This window comes from Loxodonta africana, chromosome 7 (assembly GCF_030014295.1).
Source record: "Loxodonta africana isolate mLoxAfr1 chromosome 7, mLoxAfr1.hap2, whole genome shotgun sequence".
NCBI lineage: Eukaryota > Metazoa > Chordata > Mammalia > Proboscidea > Elephantidae > Loxodonta > Loxodonta africana.
The window spans coordinates 33,853,343-33,868,122 of NC_087348.1; the positions used below are offsets into that span (position 1 = coordinate 33,853,343).

The 14,780-nt window shown below is 34.4% G+C and overlaps 1 pseudogene; it reads left to right on the forward strand.

Moving 5' to 3' along the window:
* The first annotated feature begins 6,022 nt into the window (after positions 1-6,022).
* On the forward strand, positions 6,023-7,971 carry LOC100673584 (olfactory receptor 4A16-like; annotated as a pseudogene).
* The last annotated feature ends 6,809 nt before the right edge of the window (positions 7,972-14,780 follow it).

Below are 14,780 nucleotides of genomic sequence, written 5' to 3' on the forward strand. Positions count from 1 at the left end.
CTAGTTGTCCTTCAAATAGCATGCATGTTACCTGTGTATCAGGGAATTTTTGATTCCCACCTCGTAGTGTTCATCACTGGGTGGCAGTATTAGGCTTCCGCCAGTGTCCCTGTGTGCAAATGTTCGTATAACAGACATTTCCAAAGTTATCTGAGCACTAGGATTATGGCTTTCTAATGCAAAAGCTGTACAAAGAAGAAGAATGGATACATCTGAATTGTGGTGTTAGCAAAGGATATTTAACATACTATGAACTGCCCAAAGATTGTAATGAATTAACTTACTCTGAGTATGACCATGTCTAAATTTTATCTCACAGAATTGTGATAGTATGCTAAGTCAATCCTTGAAGAGAAATGTAAATATATATTTCACTTCTTTCCACATATAACTATGCCTAACATTTCTCTGATTCTAAAAGTTCATTTGGAAGCAGAACAATATGGAAATTGCAGTTAAATTTTGAAAGAGTAATGAACTGTTGTTGATAATAAGACAGATTATAATGTAAAAATTAAAATCAAGTGATACTGCTCAAAAACACACTCAGACACAGAAACTAACCTAAATTCATATATGCAGTTAAGGTCAGGGTGTTTCAGTTAGGATGCTTTTGGTTGCAAATGACAGAAAACTCAACTAAAAACTTTTGAACTATAAATATCATTATTAATTGGTCATCGTAACTATAAACTTCAAGGTTATGGCAAGCTTCAGGGTTAGTTGATAAAGTGTATCAATTTTGTGTAAAGGAGCCATACACGCAAGTAAAATTTAGCTTACTCTAAGTTAATGTTCCAGTTTGAAGTCCTAGTCAAGATGAGTCTTGGTCCAACTGAGAGCAAAGTGATTAAGACACATCCTCTTGGATCAAGAGTTAAACCTTCATGTTATGACTATTTATGAAAGCAATTGATGATTGTGTTTGAGAAATAGATCTTTATGCCTCCAGCTGACCTAGATTCAGGCTTAGATCAACAACATCTACTCCAGCCCAGAACTGCAGAACTGTGATTATCTGCAGGTTCAAGAAATGGAAGGTAAATTTCAGTAACTTTCCTAGTGCCAATGATCTCTGCCCTCTGAGCCATAGGGTTTATTGGGTATAATCCCTCTAACAGTCAGAGTAAGGCCTTCCTTTGCTAAGAACATGGTTAGTCAAGAGAATGTGGGGCTTGTTCGCCCTTCATTTTGGGATAAATATTATCTACTTTATCTAAATATTTATTAGTATAAAACTCATAATTTATTATTCACTTTTAGAATTTTCTCTTCACGTTACAGACTTTTCTCATACTTGCTTGTCTGCTACTTTTTCTTGGCAAGACTCAAGCCTTTTTCCTCTAGGGATTGTCTAGGGAAGAAAACTGTCCAGGAGAGGTAACTTCATTTGAATTTCTTCCAAATATTTAACAAATTTATAATGAACTTGCATTGTCTTTCATTTAAAACAGTGATGATGTAAAAAGCCACACACTGTGTCTGCACATATAAATGGAAGAATTATTTCCTAAGAGAATGACCCAGAAGATTTCTAAAACTTCAAATTCCTGTCCAGGCAGGAGACTCTCTTTCGTTGGCATTTAATCCTGTAGATGGTTTCTTGTCATATTTTCTCTTGGTACGTATCTCTCATTGCTTGTAGGAATCTGAAAAGTCATAATTTTCTGGAGTGAGGTTGGAGAGATGTAGGGGCATTCTTCTAATGAGGAAAGAAATGGTCTTTAATATGCTTTTTGAATGACTGAATTGCTGAAATGTTCTGTTCCTATCTGTGAGAAGCTCTGTCATTGGTTTTTCCAGGAAGTTAAATCCCAGCCTTTACCTTGTTAAGTATAGAATTAATGAGGAGGGAGACATGAGTATGACCCTAAATCCTCAGTCAAGAACTTTTGTTTGCTTCATCATAAATGATCAAAAAAAGAAAAATTCAAATAACTAATTTCAGTGATTTTTCCTTTTTTCTTTTTTTGTGTCACTAAATAATAGGCTTTGCCAGGTTAATTTCCATTTTTTTTTTGCCCAGTTTTTACATAGTCATGCAAACATAGCATCTTCATTGTTCTTCTAGCACATTTTCCCAACAGGTGAGAACGTTCAACTTTTTCCTGTTACTTTTAAATGTCTTCGTGTTCCAGGCATCCACATATACACTTCTACAGCTATCTGAAAAAAAATGATATGATGGGCAGCTTGTGTGGAAGTGTGAAGAGTGCAACAACTTGGAACTATTTCTGGGCCCACTGATCAGAAGTACATTGCCGTGTGTTCTGTGACTTAAGATAAATACATGAGGTATCTACAATTACTCTCAATGAAAGAAGCCCTGATTTTTCAGGACTAAGGACAAGAACCAAGAGGTGAGATTTTGAAACATCTGACAGAAGGACACTCATTAAAAATTTTACATGATATACAGAAATAGAGCCAGTTTGCTAAAAATATTTCATTAGATTAATTCCTAATTGGTAAAATTAAACAAGAGAAACACAGAAATTAACCAGAACCTACACAGTCTATTTCGCTTTAGTATTTTATCAGATAGACGTTTACTGTCTGTTTGCCAGATAACAAAAGAAGCATGCTGTGCATTACAGGAAGTCAGTAAGTTTGTAACCTTGGCTCGTAGGATATGCGATATGTTAATAAAGATTTATAATTAATTTAGACGTATTTAAGTCAAAAAAAAAATTTTTTAATGTTTTTAGTGCCTTTGAGTCAAGTGGATTCTAACTCATAGCGACCCTGAAGGACAGAGTAGAGCTGCCCCATAGAGTTTCCAGGGAGCAGCTGGTGGATTCAAAGGGCCGACCTTTTGGGTAACAGCCATACCCTTAACCACTGCACCACCCAGGCTCTGTATTTGAACTAGAAAGTTTAAAACTGTGTATTATATCAAGTGTGTCAGGGTGTAAAAAAAAATGTTATGTCTGGAAGTTTGATATGTGCTCTTAAGTATGAATATTTTAAATTATGACAACAACCTTTATATACATATATATATACACGATACATACATATGTATATCTTTTTGTATATCTACAAAATTATGACAACCATAATGAGGTATACATATATATATACCTTTTTTTATTTATTCAAAAAGAAACTGGTAATGAGGAAGTACCTTGCCTACTGCCACTTAGACATATGAAACTGTAATTGTAATGTAATATAGAGGTTATTTTTGTTACTATGACATTTAAATTTCTATTTGTAAAAAGCCATGTTCTTATAAAAATTAAAAGATTTTTTTTTTCTAGAAAGGTGTAAACTTAGTGGTTTAAGTGGACAGCCTAGTAATTATTTTAGTCTTTATAGTATCAAATCTTTGAGGACTTAGACTATAGTGGATACTTTACATACTGGTTGTTTTACATGGAAATAATTTAGCTGGCCAATAGAATATTTATTTCAGTGAAATCCAGCAGTGATTATTAATAACATTAAGAGCACTAGGCCTTGCAAAAAAAAATTAGTTAAAAAGCAATTAGATATAAACTATCTTTACCATTATATTCTTCAACAGTTGTGCCTTTATTAATCTACAGCTTCAAAAATGATAGAACTCTTGAATCACCCAGACATATAGAGTGCTCATTACAGCTGGTTTCTAAAAGAAAGCTCAAATTTCTTCTGAACAGGTTCTTTCCCCTCAAGCAAATCAATAAAATGAAATCAGCTCGTCTACGTTTGAGGAGTAGTAATTCAGCAATTTTTTGTAAGAATGAATAACCCTAAAAATCGTGTTTCTATCTATATACGTCTGTTCTCTCTTATTTGAGTTTGTCTTTAACCATCAATGCTAGGGCCTCTGGGGGATCAATGTTCTTGTGTTTTTTTGGTTTTTTTTCATTTGAATTTTCTTTTCTTTTGCCTGTTTTCCTTCCTTTCCTTTCTCTTTCCTTCTCTCCTCTCCTCCCATCTTCTCTCTTCTGCTCTTCTTTTTTTTTCTGTTTTACTCTCATCTCCCTATTCCCCTTCCTTTCCTTTCCTTTTTTATTCTTTATTTTCTAGGATGGACTCTGTGTTTATTTGTAATGGTTTCCCAAGAAGCCTCCTAAGTTCAGGGTCTCAGAGGTTGACCTTCCAACACTCTTTCACTAGAAGAAGTCTTTCTGAAGATTTCTTAAGAAAGCTATCCTCACTTAACACATTAACATGCCCATTACCTGTGTATATTAATTTCTTAAATATAATTTCTCTGCTTCCTGATTTAATTCTTCATTTCTTTCATTTTCTACTGTTTAATTCTCCATCTGATGCATGGGTACAAGTTTTTCCTTTTTTTCTGCTTAACTTTTATCAATATACATACTGTGACAAACAGGTAGATATTATGACACATATTCAACAAAATAGATAATTCTTATAACGTACAGTTTTATTCTATGTCCAAAAATGTGTATCTCTGTGTTATAGATATATAATATTCTTTTTATAAGTAATATTCTTAATGTGAAAAAGATCCAGATGATTTGTTCTGATCAAATGTCTGTAAAGAAACATTCAAGAACAATAATAAAAAGCTATTGTTTATTGATTCTTTATCAGGATCCAGCAGCACTCTAGGCACTTTACATGTGAAAACACACACACACAAATTTCAGAGATACTTACGATTGGTTTCCCCATTTTACAAATTATGAAACTGACACACAAAGAGGTTTATGAAGTTGCACAAGGTCACAGATACAGCAAGCGGTGAAGGTGGAATTTAAACACAGACAGTGTTGCCCCAGAGTACGCATTATTCGTCACTGTGCTGTGCGCTCTTTCCAAGGGTGTCCTGGGCCTTAAACAAGCGCACATTGAGTGAGAAAGCTAACCGTTATTTCGTCACTGGAATCATCCAATTCCAACACTGACTAGCATTTTTTAAAGCAACATTGATGAGCTTGGAGATTGTTGTTTAGTTACAAATATATAAATAGAAATATCCAGCAGAATAAAATAAAATGGGATTTCACTGATAGTATCATAGACAGTTGGACTGGAAAGGATTCTAAGATCATCTAGTTCAATCCTTTATTTTCCAACGAGTAAACTGAGACAGATTTGAGACTAAATATAGAAAATAACTAAAACTCATACCTTCTTACACTGATTTTGGATTTTTACTTTGTGTGTGTTCCTTTTCGGAATCTGGATATTAAAGTTCTAATTCTGACCACTCTCAGTGCCTAAGAAGTATTATATATAAATCCCTCTTCATTGTCCTCTACCTCTCTTTACAGCATCTATTTTCTCCCCCATGGCTACCCAGCTCACATGCAATGGGTTTGAAAAATTCTGGCTGCTAAGGTACTATCTGTTAATTGATATGTGTCAGTTAACTTCAGTTCAAAAATGTTTGCTGAAAATATAGATCATATTGTAAGGGTACTCACCACAAATACTACCAACTCAAAGTACTGATTGTATTTCAGTAGAGTATAAAACTATGTTAAGAGTTGTGGGATAAGAAAAGGAAAATGGAAGGCATTACACACCCTCAAAAAGAGACAATCTATGTCCAAATAATTGCTACAGGTAATAAATCTACTAAAAATTTTTGTAGTTATCAGACACATTTCAAAGCCCAGCCCCTTCAAACTTAATGAGATTCATGAAGACTGAAAAACATCTGAGGCAGGAAGGACCAAATTTCTAATAGTTCAATATCATAATATTTAGTGAGATATTCATGAAGAGGGGTTATTTTTGGTGGTATGTAGATCATATAGTAAGGGACTCACCACAAATATTACCAACTCTGAGTACTGATTCTATGTCAGTTTATTTGTTTACAGTTTATCTTTGTCACTAGAGAATGTTTCTTGAAAGCAGAAATCCTTTCCCTCTTTGTCATTGCTGATCTCTGTGCCAAGAACTGTCATGTTTTATAAAAGGAGTATTAAATGAATGAAAGACTGTTGGACCTCTGACTTATCTTCTCTACAGAAGGTCCACTAAGATTTAGAAGTAGAGCCTCTTATTCATAGGCCCAATCCAGTCGTCTGGGAGGAAGTAGAATTGTTAATGGAAGACATACTGAGATCTTTGAAAGAGAAACTCAGTAGATATTTCTAAATTTTTATTATGAATAAGCCACTGTACAAGATTAATAGTGAAGAAGAGCTCCATGACCTAATGGACATATTTACAGTGGTCTTTATGATTTCATTACAGGCCTTGTTCTTCTGAGCTCTCATCTCTGAAGCAGGTCTTAAAAAATAGTAAATGGGATACAGTAACAATGTAACAGAATTTGTCCTCCTGGGACTCACTCAGGATCCTGACAGCTGAAAAGTATTACTTGTTATGTTTTTGTTCATCTACATTGTGACAGTGGTGGGCAACCTGCTCATTGTCATGACTGTTGTTGTCAGTCTCTCCTGAGATCCCCCAGGTACTTCTTCCTTGCCTATCTGTCACTCATGGATGCTGTTTATTCCACTGCCATTTCCCCCAAAAAGATTCTAGACTTACTCTGTGATAAAAAGACTACTTCCTTCCCGGCTTGCATGGGCCAGCTCTTCATAATGCACTTATCTGGTGGTGCCGAGGTCTTTCTTCTGGTGGCAATGGCCTATGATCGCTATGTGGCCATCTGTAAGCCACTGCATTACTTAACCATCATGAATTGACAGGTTTGCATTCTGTTGCTGGTGATGGCCTGGGTTGAGGGTTTTTTGCACTCTGTGGTTCAACTTCTCTTTGTGCACAGACTCCCCTTCTGTGGTCCCAATGTCATTGATCACTTCATGTGTGACATGTACCCATTATTGGAACTTGCTTGCTCTGAACCCTATTTTATAGGGCTCACTGTTATTGCCAATGGTGGAGCCATCTGTATGGTAATTTTTATCCTTCTACTAATCTCCTATGGGGCCATCCTAAAGTCCCTGAAGACTCACAGTCAGGAGGGAAGGCGCAAAGCCCTGTCTACCTGCAGCTCCCACATCACAGTGGTTGTCCTCTTCTTTGTTCCCTGTATTTTCATGTATGTTAGACCTGTTTCCAACTTTCCCATTGACAAATCTATGACTGTGGTTTATACAATTATTACTCCCATGTTGAATCCTCTGATATACACCTTGAGAAATTCTGAGATGAAAAATGCTATGGAAAAAACCTGGAGTGGATAGTTAACCACGTGTAGAATAAGAATTTGCGTCCACACTGAAAATATCATTGCTAATTCTAAAGCAAGAAATAGGCAATAAACTATCACAATAAACGATTAAGTCAATTCAGTGGATTCTCTAGGAATGCTTCTCTTTATTGATGCAAAGACATCCAAAATGTAGAATAAATTATCTCTGACATTAGAATGAGACTAACAGAGACATTCCAGAGGCTGGATAAAAGCCATAAGTATTTTTTCTGTTATAGTTAAAAATAAAACTAAGCTCACATTGTAATTTTATTTTTCTCAGAATATACTGAAACAGGACTTAGAAAAAAATTTTTTTTTTCCTTTTAAAAACAGAAAAAAACAAGTTACTTTCAAAAATTTTCTATCATTCCAATTAATGAGAAAACAATTTGGCCAATACTTAGAACAAATTTTTGAGGCCAAGGGTGTGGTTTTAAGATTTTACTGTTCATTATTGTATGAGCACAACAGCTTTTTTTAGCTCCACTGTGCATTTTGTGTTTAAGATTACTTCTGTTCCTCTGGGCAATGTCTACATATTTACAATTCTGCCTATTTTAGTGGGACATGAAATTGTGTTTGGTTTGAGACACCATCAGTGAGCAATTTTGTAGATGGGATGTCGTTGATGAAGAAAACTCAATCTAGTTCTTGATTAGAGGACAGATACTACTCTTTCACTTTGTATTTGAGAATAACATTAATCTATGTTATAAACATTTATGTTTTCCTCATTAGTTATTGTGTGCATTTTTTGTAATTCTTAAAATGTTAGATACAGCTTCTGATTCTATCTCCATGAAATTGAAGATATGGAAAGAAATGTGTGATTTTCCATAAGCAGCACGTTCCCTAAAAGTTGAATTAAAGTAAAATACTTTTTTACATAGAGACTTAGAAATTATTTGTTTTGGTAAAAACAGAATTTTGTTTTTCAATTTTATGTAAAAAAAAAAATAAGTTTTTCTCAGTCTACAGTCCATCCAGGAACATCCCAAAACCAGAAAGCAGAAAGAATTTTCTCAGTGTAATATGGAACATTATCTATGCTTAACAAGAGTTTACTTTTCTAACTAAAAGAAAGATTTTAGAACTTTTCTTATTTTTAAAGTTTTATGGAACATTATCTATGCTTAACAAGAGTTTACTTTTCTAACTAAAAGAAAGATTTTAGAACTTTTCTTATTTTTAAAGTTTAGTGTGTCATTTTTCATGTATATCTGGAATATTTGCAATTATTTATAAATCTTGTAGCCTCTTACCTAGAATATTATTGATATCGTTGAAACTACCTTATTGCACTTCTCTGATGCCATTTCTTCATCCCTCCTCAGAAGTAACCCCAATCCTAATTTTTAAATCATAGTTAAAAATAGTTTAACTATGTATGTGTGTATCCTTAAGGAATATTGTTTAGATTTTCTTATTCCAATAGTTTCCTTAAGGAATATTTGGTGTTGTCTGTGTGTAGGATCACATCATCTGTGAATAGGAATCGTTTTACCAATTCCTTTTCAATTTGGATGCCATTGTTTCTTTTTCTTGCCTTATTGCTCTAGCTAGGACTTCCAGCACAAGGTTAAATAGGAGTGGTGATAAGGGCCTCCTTGTCTTGTTTCTTTCTCAGGGGGAATGCTTTCAGCCTCTATCCATTGAGAATGATGCTGGCTTCTGGTTTTATATGATGTTCCTCAAATTTCTCTACTATTCCTATTTTATTGAGTGTTTTTTTTTTTTTTAATCAGGAATAAGTGTTGGGCTTTATCAAATGCCAGTTGCGTTATCATGTGTTTTTTTCTTTCGTTCTTTTTGTATGATGGATTATGTTGATTGATTTTCTAATGTTGAACCATCCTTGCATACCTAGTATGAATTCCACTTGGTAGTGTTGCATCACTTTTTTAATATGATGCTGATTTTTTTTTGGCTAGAATTTTGCTGAGCATTTTTGCATTTATATTCATGAGAGTTAAAATTTGGTCTGTACTTTTATTTTTTATATTTGTGTGTTTTCCTGGCTTTGGTACCAGGGTTTCACTGGCTTTATAGAATGAATTTGGGAGATTTCCTTCATTTCTTTGCCCTGAAATAGTTTGAATAGTACTGGTGTGAGCTCTTCTCAAATATTTGGTAGAATTCTTCAGTGAAGCCGTCGAGGCCAGGGCTTTTAATTGTTGGGAGTTTTTTTCTTTTTTAAACTCCATTCAATCTCTTCCTTTGTTATGCATTTTTCAGATTTACAATCTCAGTTTTTGTTCATTTAGGTAGGTAGTGTGTTTCTAGAAATTTATTTCCTCTAGTTTCTCGAATTTGTTGGAGTACTATTTTTCATAGTATTCTGTTATGATTGTCTTTATTTTAGCAAGGTTTGTTGTAATGTCTCCCTTCTCATCTTGTTTGGGCTATTTGTTTCCTCTCCTGTTTTTCTTTTGTTAGTTCGTCCAGTGGTTTGCTGAATTTTTTGTTCGTTTCAAACAACAGATCTTTGGTCTTGTTGATTCTATTTTTTTTTCCAGATATTTCATTTATTTCTGCTCTAATCTTTGTTACTTCCTTTCTTCTGCTAACTGTGGCCTCTTTTTGTTATTCTCTTTCTATTTGTTTTAGTCATACAGCTATCATTTTTATTTTAGTATGTTCTTCTATTTTGATGTTTCTATTTATTGCTATAAATTGACCTCTGAACACTGCCTTTGCTGTGTCTCAAAGGCTTTGATATGATATGTTTACATTTTTATTTAATGCTAGGAATTTTTTGATTCCCTATTTGATTTTCTTCTATTAGCCAGTGCTTTTTAAGCAAGATGTTATTCAGGTTTCATGTATTTAATTTTTTCCCTTGCTCTTCTTTTTGTTGATTTCTACTTTTATTATTATTTTGGATTGTATTGAGGGCATTTTTTGGCCTAAAATGTGGTCTATTCTGGAGAATGTTTCATGTGTGTTGTAAAAAAATATGCACTTTGCTGCTGTTTGGTGGAGGGTTCTATATATGTCCCTGAGGTCAAGTTGGGTGATCATGGCCTTTAGATCTTCTGTATTTTTGCTGTGTTTCTTTCTAGATGTTCTGTCTTTTATACAGTGGTATGTTGAAGTCTTCTACTATTATTGTGGAACTGAGTATTTCTCTTCTCCATGCTCTTAGAGTTTGTTTTATGTATTTTGGGACCCTGTCATTGAGCGTATAGATATTTGATTGTCATTTTAATCATTGTGTAATGTCCTCCCTTGTCTTTCTGTTCAATTTTGCCTTAAATTTTATTTTATCTGAGAGCAATATTGCCAGTCCTACTCTTTTTTGGTTACTGTTTGCTTGATATATTTTTTCCGTCTTTTAATTTTCAGTATATTATGTGTTTTTGTCAATGATATGTCTCTTGTAGGCAGCATATTGATGAATCTTTTTTTTAATTCATTCTGCCACTCTCTGTCTCGTTATGTGTGCATTTAAGCCATTTACATTCAGTGTAATTATTGATAGATGGGTATGAAGTTATTGCTGTCATACTGTGCTTTTCTTCTGTGGTGCTGACATTTTCTTTGTGCCTCTTACTTTCCCGTGCCAAGTTCCTTTTCTTTGGGGATTTTCTTTTCTTCTTTCGTTATTGTAGATTTTGTGTTTACTCTTTATTATTATTTTTTTTTTTTGGTCTCTTTTTTTTTTTATTTGGCTGGTTGAGTTTATTAAGTTTCTTTGTGGTTTCCTTGAAATTTACCCTTATCTTCCTTAGTCTGAATCAGTCATTTATTACTTGATATTGCTTTGAGTTCCTCTCCATCTGAAAGTTCTATACCTATCCATTTATTCTCCTTTTTATTGTTTTGACATTGTCATCATTTATTGACATTTCTGTTTTACTTTCTGAGTCTTTAGCTTTATTTTAGTATTGAGAGTTTTTACCTAGGTTGGTATCTGGCTGAAGCTTACCTATGTCCTAGACTCTGGTTGTTGTCTGATGTTGGTTCTCTAACAAGAGGTCTCCCGTTAATATTTCTTATAAGTTTGGTTTGGTTTTTTGGAATTCCATGAATTTCTTTTTATCTGATAAATACTAATTTTGCTGTTTTATTGGAGAGTTTTACAGGATATATTATTCTTGGCTGTCAATTTTATTAATTCAGGGTTTTATATATGTCATCCCATCGCTTTCTTGCCTGCATTATTTTTGCCAAGTAATCATAGTTTAATCTTGTTTTTACCCTTTGTAAGTGACTTTTTGTTTTTTCTAGAGCTGCTCTCAGGATTCTTTCTTTATCTTTGGCTTTGGCAAGTTTAGTTATGATATATCATGGTGACTTATTTTGGAGTCCATCCTATATGGGCTTCTTTGAGCTTACTGGATGATCACTTTTTCTTCTATCATGCTATTTTGGAAGTTTTCTGTCAGCACATCTTCAACAATCTTCTCCGTGTTTTCCACTTTCTCCCCCTGCTCTGGAACTCCAATCACATGCAAATTTTTCCTCTTGATTGTGCCCCACAAAATTCTTAATTTTTCTTCTTTATCTTCTCTAATTTTTCCTCAAAGTGGTATCCATATATTTGTCTTCAATATCGCTGATTCTGTCTTCCATTGTTTCAAATTTGCTTCTTAAGCCTTCTATTGAGTTGTCTATTTCTGAAATTTGCTATCTTTCTGATTTCTAGTTACCTTTTTTGCTTGATTTCTGATTATTTATTGTGATGTTTTATTCTTGTATGATTTTCCTGAATTCTTCCGTATTTTTGTCTGTTTTCCCTTTCTTAGGCTATGTTTTTGTTCATTCTATATTTTTTTCATGATTTTGTGTATTTCCTTCCTTGTGTTTTTTTCTGTATCTCTTTCCTAATGCTTTGGAGAGCTCTAAATATTACCATTTTGAATTATCAGGTAGTTACACTGCTTTTTCTTCTGCCAGAACTTCATCTGATTCGTTATTTTGGTCACTTGCTGGAGCCCTCTTTTCCTGCTGTCTCTGAGACATTAAGGTCTTTTTTTCTTTATTTATTGATTGTATATTTGTTTGTTTCATCCTGTTTTTCTCTTTTGTTTTGATATCAGGATGGGTAGGCTGGGCATGCTTGCGGCTGGCTTGTTGTGGGTACAATGGCTCTCACCACCTTGTCTGGTGGGCAGAGCAGCAGCAGTCAGGGCAAGTACACATCTTTCTACACTGATTTGGTGAGGTGGGTGTAGGTGGCCTGGGTGCATGCTGTTTGCCTTCCAATATTGGTCCAGAGGTGTGGGAGTATTCACAGCTCCTCACCAGATGGGTGGGGGGTTTCAAATGCAGTGTGGTCCAGGCTTACTTACCACCATTCAGCTGTTTGTCAATTGGTGGGAAGGCATGTGCAATGGGAGTCTGGGGTGGAGGTGTGCCTGAGTGTCAGGGATGCTATGGCCTTGGCAGCTGGGAGGGTGTCCAGATAAAGGGGAGGAAGTGGCATATGTGGCAGAAGGGTGAGGTGTGAAAAAGCTTGTTTTTCTGGTTATAAGGTGTTCTGTATCCTGTTGTGAGCTCCATGAAGTTCCTTCCTGTCTTCCCTGTCTGGGGTCATTGTTGGGTGTGCTTTAAGATGGTGACACTGTTCCATATTAGTTGACTGAGGACCTCTACTTCATGTCTCTTCTAGTTCTCTGTTTTCTGTCAATATCTTCTTTCATTCAGTATTTGACCTAATTCCTTATCCCTTCATTTGATGGTTAAAGATCCAGGATTGATGTTAGTATCTGTTTTACTTAGTTCTTTTGGGTCTTTGCTGCAGAGAGATGGCATGGTTCATCTGTCTAGGATGTAATATAGGCTGGATTCACATGATTCATTTTTTTAAATATGAATATCCACTTTTTTGAATACCCATTCCTTAAAAGTCTTTCTTGTCCCTAAAGAATTTAATGAAACTTTGTTGAAAATACACGAGCATGTATGTGTAGTTCTATTTCTAGACTCCATGTTTGATTTTGTTCAACTATTTGTCTAATTGTGTAACAGCATAAGAGAGTATTAATTTCCATTTGTTTTGTAGTCCGTGTAGACCTATGTAGATAAGGTTTCTCCAGCAAGCTTGTTAGACTCCTAAAATGGCTACTCATGACTTTCAGAGGGTGAAGGCAGAAGCTGCCGGCTAGGTAAGGGCTATCCCTCCAAATGGCCCAATGTTCTGTCATATTCTAGAGATCAAGGCAAACATATACTTGTCCAGATTGATAAGGGGGAAGAAATTGACACCATATCTTTGGGTGGTTGTAATGTAACGTGTAGAAAAGCATAAGATAGAAGAGTTGTGTCCACCTTTAGAAATACAATTTTTACCTGTTCACCTGAGGTCACAATAACACACATACTCACACAGGCGAGGGACACTCATCCTCTTCACCAACATCTTATCTCGTCATTGCATCAGCTTGAAGTTCAGGATCTCAATTTCTAAATCCATATCAGGTATGGATGTGGCTCCTAGCGTATGGTTCATTTCATATAGCTCCTAAATTATTGTTTTTCTATATTTAAAGATATATGAACTGGAGTCATGTTCTCTCTTTCACACACACAACATACAATGGGAGGGAATGCAAGATTATCAAAATAGACACTACACTTCAAAAGAGTGGCAAGCGAAAGACTATGGTGCTTTCTGTAGTCAGTTGAATTACATCTATTTCAAACATTAAAAAAAAAAAAAAAAAAAGCCGAGCTTTTATTCTTAAAATAAAACCTACTTGTTCATATTAGATTTTTTAAATATATGGCAGTATTTGAATTCCTAAATAATACTTGAGAAATGTCGAGGCTATATTGATTAATTTTTACAAAATCTCGTAACTCCTTTTTTCATCTTTGCTTAAGAGTTATGCTGTTACACAAAATGAGTTTTAAAGTATTTTAGTTTTTTTTTTTTGTCCCAAAGTATTTTTTGCTGAAATGGTGAGTAGAATTCATTGATAAAGCTATATGTGAATTGATTTTTTTTTGGGGGGGGAGGAGAAATTAAAGTGTCATTTATTTTAACAGGTATCATGTTATTATGTTTTTTAATTTTGTGTGTTTGTGTTCAGAAAGTTGTATTTTTCAAAGGTTTTGTCCACTTCTTCTCAGTTGGCAAAAATATTGGCATGTAATTCTTATTCTTTTATAATATCCTATTTATTTTTTTATGTGATTTTTGACAATAGGCATTGATTACACAGGGAAATTAGATAATGGGGAACCATCAATGTATGTAACAATTTTCATTTCTGTCAAGACTGAGCTGCCTGAAGGAGAACTGGGACATGCCCCAGAATCCTTCAGCATACATTTTGAAGTGTAATTAAGATGGTTTGTGGGCTGACTGTAACAAAGATCTAAAAGAACTGTGACCTTAACAAGGTAGAGTTTTGATTTTCTGTTTATAAAAGAAATACAGAGTAAGTTCACTGAATTTAGTCCCAAATGCTCATGGAGACTGAATTCTTCTACTCAGTAATTATTAACTCTTGACTTCCATTTTATTTTTTTTTTAATTTCTTTATTTTGGAGAATGTATACTGAGCCAAAAATACATCATTTTAATAATTTCTACATGTACATTTCAGTGACATTGGTTACATTATTCAAATTGTGCCACCATTTTGCTAGTTACCTTTCCACATTATTCTACCACCATTATCTTAAACTA